The sequence below is a fragment of the Microcebus murinus genome, chromosome 12 (assembly GCF_040939455.1).
Source record: "Microcebus murinus isolate Inina chromosome 12, M.murinus_Inina_mat1.0, whole genome shotgun sequence".
NCBI lineage: Eukaryota > Metazoa > Chordata > Mammalia > Primates > Cheirogaleidae > Microcebus > Microcebus murinus.
This window is the reverse complement of record NC_134115.1, coordinates 86977049-86983886: the sequence shown is the minus strand read 5'-3', so window position 1 is coordinate 86983886 and position 6838 is coordinate 86977049.

The following is a 6838-nucleotide window of genomic DNA, read 5'->3' as shown; positions in this document are numbered from 1 at the left end:
ACCCATGAAAAAGGAGGCCCCAGCTACCATGGCTCCTTTACCTTCTCCCAGAGTTGTCTTCAGGGCAGGCACAGCTCTGAGCAGTGCTGAGCAGGTCTGGCTCTGCAGGCTCCTGGCTGTGAGGCCTCGAAAGCTCAGTCTGAGGCAGGAGGATCACTTGAGCCAGGTGTTCTTCCAGGTTGCAGCGAGCTACAGTCATGCCACTGCACTCCAGCCTGGGCAACAGAGTGAGAGCCTGTCCATTCCTCATCCATAAAATGGGCATAATGATTTCTCCCATGTTGTGGGGACAAATGAAATCCTGTGTCAGGTGCTTATGGTGGCACCTGGCGAGTTATGCACTCTCTGCATTTGAGCCAGGACTTCTCCGTTGCCTCTTGTTTTTCTAGCATGAAAATCATCTGGGAACCTGATGAACACTACCTCGGCCAGATGATTGAGGTCGACACCAGCAGTCATAAATTATGTTGATAGTGCATACTCTTGATATGATGAAACTGTCCCTTAACCCTCTGTGATCTTTCTTCCAATAACCCATAACCTGGCCATATCATGAGGAATCATCAGACAGGTTTCAGTAGTGGGGCAGCCTACAAAATACCTGACCAGTACTCAAAACCGCCAAGGTCATCAAAAGCAAGGACAGTCAGAAACTGCCAGAGCCAAGAGGAGCCTAAAGAGACATGGTGACTAAATGTAATAAGGTCTCCTGGATGAGATCCTGGAACAGAAACAGGGAGTTAGGGACAAACTAAGAAAACCTAAATAAACCATGGGCTGGGCATGGGCAGCTCACACCTGTAATCCCACACTCTGGGAGGCTGAGTCAGGAGGATAGCTTGAGCTCAGGAGTTGGAGACCAATCTGAGCAAAAGCAAGACCCCATCTCTACTAAAAATAGAAAAATTAGCCAGGCGTGGTGGCGCCTATAGTCTCAGCTACTCAGGAGGCTGAGGCAGAAGGATTGCTTGAGCCCAGGATTTGAGGTTGCTGTGAGCTAGGCTGATGCCACTGCACTCTACCCAGGCAGCAGAGACCCTGTCTCAAGGGAAAAAGAAAAAACCAGATCTTCACAGCAGCATCTAAGCTGGTGTTTGACCGAGATCTGGGTATTGTTGCCTAGCCTACTGAACACATAAAATGACTGCCTACACGGTGTCTGTTTTTCCTTTAGGAGCATGGTGAGTGTTCCCTGTGGAAGAGGCCCGTGAGATTGAGCATCTGGGTTTCCAGCCCTGCCCTGTCCTCCACATGTGTTAACTGCACTAGATTACTAATAACATTTGTGAGTCTGGGTTTCCTCACCTGTCAGATGATAGTGCCTCTCCCATATTGGTAACAGGATGAGCCCAGAGCCACAAGGCTGACACTTACAAAGAGTGCCGTGTCCCAGGCCCTGGCCTCACAGCAGTTAACAGATCTCATCTCATTTAATCTTCAACATGCCTAGGATTTAGGCACTGTGGTTATCGCTTCTTTACAAATGAGGAAACTGAGGCATGACAGGGGCAAATAACATGCCCAGTGACACCCAGTGTTATGGTCTGAATGTTTGTGTCCCCCCAAAATTAATATGTTGAAATCCTGACCTCTGAGGTGATAGTATTAGGAGGTGGGGCCTTTGGGAAGAGATTGGGTCTTGAGGGTGGAGCCCTCATAAATGGGATTAGTGCCCTTATTAAACAGGCCCAAAGGCCCTCATTTTCCCTGTCCACCATGTGAGAACATGGTGAGAAGTCACCCTCTGAGCCAGGTAGTAGGCACCCACCAGACGCCAAATCTGCCAGTGTCTTGTCTTTTTTTTTTTTTGTAGAAATGTTAATAGTTGAGTAAACAAATTTATTAAATCCAACAGCAGGCCGGGCGCAGGGGCTCACCCTGTGATCCTAGCACTGGGAGGCTGAAGCAGGTGGATCACTCAAGGTCAGGAGTTTGAAACCAGCCTAAACAAGAGCAAGACCCCGTCTCTACTAAAATAGAAAGAAATTAATTGGCCTACTAAAAATATATGGAAAAAAATTAGCCGGGCATGGTGGCACATGCCTGTAGTCCCAGCTACTCGGGAGGCTGAGGCAGGAGGATTGCTTGAGCCCAGGAGTTTGAGGTTGCTGTGAGCTAGGCAGATGCCACAGCACTCACTCTAGCCTGGGCAACAAAGTAGATTCTGTCTCAAAAAAAAAAATAAATAAATCCAACAGCAGGTAATCGTTCATATAAAACATTAAAAGAAAAAAATAATGTAAACATCAAAGACAAATATGTGTGTAACTAGTTAATAAAAATATTCAAGGGGGCATTGGAGAGTGCAATAGTGCAGAATACAAACAAAAGTATTAACTTTTGTCAAGTTTGTACAACCTCAAGAAACAGACACTGGTCACGAACCAACAGGGCCCACAAGGTGGAGGGTCACGTGAGCAGTGGACTCATCACCTGGGCGGCTTAGGGCAGGGTATCTGTGGGGCCAATTCCTCCAAGCCCTGTTTGCTTGTCGCTTCACATTCCCCCCTTTGAATTAGCACAACAGGTAAGAGCAATTAATTACATACTGGGAGCTGGGGACCAGGTTCAGAGGGAGGACACTTCTCCCAGAGAAGTGTGTGTGTATATGCGCGTGTGGGAGGGGGGGATCACAGCAGTTGCTGAATGGCTTCCTTTGGCAATATCCAAGATTTGTGTTCAAAGTATCAGGAAAAGAAGATGAGTTGTGGAAGTAGGCATTTATGACAGCAGGCTGGGTTTTCAAAAAGAGAGGAACAGGGAGGCCATGATGCCCTAGCACCTGAATCAAAAACAGAACTCAGTGGTTACTCAAAGCTTTTCAAACCACCTTGGCTTCTGCAACCAGTGCCCAGGCATCTATTCATTTCATCCTTGGTGGCCAGGGTGGGGGAACCCTGCTGATCCTCACCAATGTGCTGTCCCAGTCCAGATTCAACTGGATGTATGTTATTTTAATACCACGGGAATAAACTCCGGGAACCCCATTTATATGACTCAGAAAACATTGTGGAGCAAGAGGAGGGTCAATGTCACATGTCTTCAAATGACTCCCAATTAACACAGCTCAATAACTTTCATAGTCCTTTCAGCCATTTAAACAAGATAATGCTGTATTCCCCCAAGGAAGACCTTTGTCAGTTACCAAGATATTCAAGTCATAACTAACCAAACATAGGAGACACAAGAAAAGCAGCAAGGCAAGCAACTTAAAAAAAAAGTCAAAAACCCTAGCAGCAGCTTTCTTCCAGCCTTTGTCTTATAATTGTACTATTACTCTACCTGTGGGGCTTTGCTACACTGAAATTTCACTGAAATATGGCAAAATAAATGGTTCTAAACAGATATGTTTTGGATTGTAAACTTTTAGACCAGTCCTTATCCCAGTAGCTTCCCACCATTGTTTAACGCAAGTTGGCATGGTGTATACAGCATATGAAGCTATCAGGTGAGCTATGGCTGCAACACTTGCAACCTCCAGCCACTGACGACGAAATTTTGGCACCAGCCTCTGGGAGATCAGTACTGTTTTGAAGACTGACTGATACTGTGTGGCTTAATCCTTTCTTACTTTCCAACAAGGCTGGTTTGAGCCTTCCTTAGGGAAGTTCAGTATTAAAAACATTGCCTTGGCCGGGCGTGGTCGCTCACGCCTGTTATCCTAGCACTCTGGGAGGCCGAGGCGGGTGGATTGCTTGAGGTCAGGAGTTCAAAACCAGCCTGAGCAAGAGCGAGACCCCCGTCTCTACTATAAATAGAAAGAAATGAATTGGCCAACTAATATATATAGAAAAAATTAGCTGGACATGGTGGCGCATGCCTGTAGTCCCAGCTACTCGGGAGGCTGAGGCAGCAGGATGGCTTGAGCCCAGGAGTTTGAGGTTGCCGTGAGCTAGGCTGACGCCACGGCACTCACTCCAGCCTGGACGACAAAGCGAGACTCTGTCTCAAAAACAAAAACAACAACAACAAAAAATTGCCTTATACATCTTCAGTTATATTTCCCGGGATTTAGAGGTTTGGTTGAAATTTAGATCTTCACCCAGCTCTAGATTTTTCTTCTTTCCTTATCAGAAGGCAAGGTAAGTGTTCCTGGACCCAACTCACACATGTGGGCACATCTGGCGGGATGAGGGGAGAGCTGCTGAGGCAACCCGCTGAAGCGTAGCAAAGCGTCAGTACAGAAGGTAGGGCTGCCGATGACACATTCAAATTTGGCAATCCAGCATGAGGGAGAGAGCAAGCCAATGGAGTAACGCTTCAACTCATACCAGCTTTCTAATAAATTGCTAAAGAAACACCACAGAAGCTTGCAAAGCTATTTGCCAAAACCAAGTAATCTCCCAAAACAAATATTCAGTTTGTGGTCGTTACCCTGAGATGTGCCTATTTTCAAAATGGTGCCCACATCACCTGGGTGTGACGTGGCTAAGGAGGGTTGCACTGGCTTTCTTCGAGGGGCATGGGTGTGGTCTTGTCTACAGAATTACTGCTACCCATTAGGCAGCAAAACTATTTCTAGGCTGAGAGGAACAAGGCTTTTCATTTCTCAGAGGTTTAACTGCAGACCCTACACGCACTTCACCTTGGATCCCTTTGCAAAGAAACTGCTCTTCATGTGCTCATGAAAGAGTCAAGGATTGGCCCTGAGCTACTGCAGAAGCTTGAAATCCAGGACTAAAACCTGGAAGAAACTTGTAAGTCCCTTCCTGACTGCTCCCTTTTCTGGCTTCTCATTGCATTTCTGTAACAAATGGACCATTAAAAACAGAACCAAAAATAATTTTTTAATTGCCTCTTTTGTGGGGGTGGGGAAGCTGAATAGTTAATTTAAAAATAAAACAAAAGCCACCCACTCTAGTTCACTTAATGTGTGAAATGTTTTCTCATAGGCTGGGGAAGGAATGTAGTTCCTCCAGAGTCCTTAGCTGCCTCCTTCTTCCGTGCACCTCTCTCCCATGCACCCTTCTCATCTGGGATAGAAAGAGCCTGGGGTAGAAAGGCTACCAGCACCCTGCTTTTTCCCTCATTCAGCCTCTACCCAATCCAGAACTGGGGAAGGTGGGTTGCAAACTGGCTGAATGAAAAAGTGGTTCTTTTAAGACCTCAGCCTGCAGTTGAGCCCACAGAACGTGCTTGGGTCCCTGGAGGCTCTCATATAAGGGTCTTGTGTCTTATTTAGCTAGAACAAAGCCAGACATCTGGCCAAAGACCCCCTTCAGCCAGTATTGTTAACCTACTGGGTATGCTTTTAAAGTTTCCCATCTGCCCTCCTGAAAGGAGGAACTGTCAGGTTTAGGATTAAAAAAAAAAAAAGCAAATTCCAAGTATGTTCCCTATGTCAATATTAATTTTAGAAAAACATCTCCTGGCCGGGCGCGGTGGCTCATGCCTGTAATCCTAGCACTCTGGGAGGCCGAGGCGAGCAGATTGCTCGAGGTCAGGAGTTCAAAACCAGTCTGAGCAAGAGTGAGACCCCATCTCTACTATAAATAGAAAGAAATGAATTGGCCAACTAATATATATAGAAAAAATTAGCCTGGCGTGGTGGCACATGCTTGTAGTCCCAGCTACTTGGAGGGCTGAGGCAGCAGGATTGCTTGAGTCCAGGAGTTTGAGGTTGCTGTGAGCTAGGCTAAGGCCATGGCACTCACTCTAGCCTGGGCGACAAAGCGAGACTCTGTCTCAAAAAAAAAAAAATATATATATATATGTGTGTGTGTGTGTGTGTGTATATATATATATATATATATATATATAAATTTAAAAAAATAATTAAAAAAAAAAAGAAAAACATCTCCTGCTGAAACTCCTTAAATAATCATCCTTGTAAAGATGAGAGCCTGGAGCTGCAAGGCTACTAATATAGGAATTCAAACGTGCAATTCCTGTGCATGTTGAGAAACATACCTGGCAGGTAGAGGGGAGAAACTCCACAAGTTTAATAAACAAAGTCTCATTACCTCAAGAGTATAAATATTTGTATAAGTTTTTTTTTGTTTAAAAGATTCCCTTTTTAATCTGTTCCAAGGTGTTGGAAGCTGAACTATACAAGTTCCTGCCACCTACTTGACATATTTTTTTGAATGGAAAAATAACAAGAGGTCCCTCTACTGAAACCAGGTAGGACCAGAGTCAGCTCCTCGGCCCCAGTGGCAGTTTTGCCAAAGCCAGCCTTCCGGAGCAAGCAGGCAAGGAGTGTGAGGATGGTGCCCTTCCTCTTACAACAAAAGGGCTAAGCAAAGTCATGTTCTCCTTAGTGAAAATGGTACAAATTCAGATTCGAAAACCTCCACAATGATATTCCTTAGCACTCTTCTTATACTTTATATATTGAAGGCAGCTCCCTGTTTTATGGCCAGTTTTAGCAGGCAAAGAAACAAGATACATATATGTGTGTATATATTATATAGGTAAAATATATACATATTTTATATATGTATATATACATATTTGGGGCAGGGAAAGAAAAGGAGGATCATGTAAACCTAAATAGTCATCACATTATCCCAAATGAGCCTGACATTAACAAAAAGATAATAAATAACTCCTGGGGGTTAAGTGACAACAGGGGTACAGAAAGAAGGGAAAGGACACAATTTAACTATTAAATACACTTTGATATTTGTTTGAAATCTGCCTTTCCTTGATCTTGGACCTTCCAGCTGTTTGTAGTGGTTGTTACTAATATTAATACTGAAAATACAATCATGCTTTCTACAAACATATCCCTCTTCTGTTAATATGTGTGTAACCTAGAGATTTCTCTATGCTTATATGTTTGTAGATGTTAAGTTCCACAACGGTGGGGGCCTTGTCTTGTTCACCATTAAATCCC